The 2,189-nt window shown below is 47.4% G+C and overlaps 1 pseudogene; it reads left to right on the plus strand.

Moving 5' to 3' along the window:
• Positions 1 to 1,698, plus strand: LOC120268516 (annotated as a pseudogene).
• The last annotated feature ends 491 nt before the right edge of the window (positions 1,699 to 2,189 follow it).

The following is a 2,189-nucleotide window of genomic DNA, read 5'->3' on the forward strand; positions in this document are numbered from 1 at the left end:
ATGTATCACCCACTTCCTACAATCTGGCCTGAACCTTTGAGTAGGCTCTGCAGAATCAACAACCATAGTTGTACAGAGTATGGTAGAATTCCCCGGTATGGTCATTCAGGAAGCCCCTCCGGGGACAACCCCCATACGATTCTTGCGAGAGCTGGAGAAGCGTCTACAGGTAAAGCATCGTATCTATATATAACTGCTTGCCACCTACTCTCCGCCATCCATTCCAAGTTTGGGGACCCGGGTTATAGTATCCCGATCAAAGAGCTGACGAAGGGGATGAGCGAAGAGGTCATCTACTGTACGCGGTTCAACTAGAGGAGACTCTTGGAATAGCTGGAGTAAGAAGACCCCAAGTTAGCATATTATGGGGGCCGTCAAGCACATCCGGCAAGAATCAAGGGGAATCTCGTTCTTGCATAGCTCAGGTCGGAGCAACGTACCATCGGGCGTTCAACAGGCAGTCTCGCGGTGAGGCATGAGGAAGGTTTCATTGTATACTTCCGTGGGTTGGAAGGCAGCGGGGGAAGGAGGGGGACACTGGGTGGGATCTTTCAGCATTAAATTCCCTATACATATAGAGGCGCCTATCAAAAAGATACTCCGAAGGCTTCGGGATCGAGGTCTCATTAGCCGAAGAAGACCCAGGCTAAACCATGTGGCCTCTTTGACGAACGTCAGTGGCGGAGATATAGTAAATCGGTCTGCGGGCATCGTGATAAGTCCTCTGTCCTACTGCAGGTGCCATGACAACCTTTGCCAAGTCTGAACGATTGTCGACCACCAGATTCGCTGGTCTGCTATATTCACCCCAGCCCACAAGCACAAATCTTCGGCTTGGAATTTAATCCCAAAGTACCCCAAAGACTCAAATTCAAATATAGTAAATCAAGAAGGTGGTAATACCGTTGTGGAGTTCCCAAACAGCATAGAGCTTGGGAAGCTCAGACCCGTCAAGATCCAAATAAGGACGGAGCACTCAACTACATTTAATTTAATAAGTAGTTGTCTTTTTCTATTAGTTTAGTTGTGAACAGGCGTTTACATGAGATTAGTTGAGTAGGCTTGCGTTAGTTGTCTGCTATAGGATAGCTAGTTGTGGGGCTTTTAAAAACTGAAGGCTTGGCTTCGCTATCGCTCATTACTTGTATTGTAGTCCTAGTCTTATAGTCGGCCTTCCATGCCTCTTTAGTCTTTTTAATGCGGAGGCCTTCTTCCTTCATTCATTTTGTGGTAGCTTCCACTCCAGAAAAAAGGCCTTCTTCTGGCCCGGAAGATCGCTTCGCTTCTGGTGACTAGCTTCTACTGCTTCAATCAATGGCTAAAGCTATCTCGAATCAATGAATTCATTCATTCTTAGTAGGTTCGAGGAGCCGTATGATGCGAGAGTCTCACGTACGGTTCCTTTGAGAAGGGTGTGATACCACCACCTATCAGGCCCGACGAGCGGTCCACAGTCCATGCACATCACTCTCTCCAGGAGGTTGGCCGCCTATCCTAGATCTTCCCATTTCCTAGAAGATCCCGAGCTCGATCTGGTTTAGTATCAAGGTGATTCCTTTTTTATTCCTATATATATGGGTCCGTGCAGCATTTTCACGATATCGTTATGATGAATTAATGGGACCTGGCCAGAAAGTGTTCTTGCCTCTTTCATTAGCTCGGGTAGTCCCAGTTTCTGGTATTTCAGTCACCTTTTGATGGCTTCCTTAATCTATGTGTAAGGAAGTTTCTGAAGAAGCGGGCTACTCCCCGAAAATGCCACACCCCTTTGTCGTTGGGGATTCATTGCTCGTTCTGCGGTTATCAGTAAGGTGGCTAGCCTAATTTAATTTTTTTAATTTAATTGAAATTTCTAATTTATAGAAGAGGGCTTTGTTTGTGCAATCTTGTTCGCAAGACCGTCTCCTCCGGCGAACCTGCGATCGCCATCTCTAATTGAATGCTCAACTGAGGTCGTGTACAACAACCTTAAGTGCACAAGCCTGGGCTGGGCCTACCCAAATCCCTAGATGAGTCGTATGAGGTGGAAGCGCCACGTACGGTTTTGAAGTCAAGCCTTTCCAGCAATGGGGTCTAGGGACCGATATGATGATTGGTTTAGGTAGGGCGGCCGGCCTACTATGGGCACCTGTAGGGATTAGTGCGTGAGACCACGATCCACAACAAACTGACGCATGGGACTCACCCTT

Source organism: Dioscorea cayenensis, chromosome 9, assembly GCF_009730915.1.
Source record: "Dioscorea cayenensis subsp. rotundata cultivar TDr96_F1 chromosome 9, TDr96_F1_v2_PseudoChromosome.rev07_lg8_w22 25.fasta, whole genome shotgun sequence".
NCBI classification, from domain to species: domain Eukaryota; kingdom Viridiplantae; phylum Streptophyta; class Magnoliopsida; order Dioscoreales; family Dioscoreaceae; genus Dioscorea; species Dioscorea cayenensis.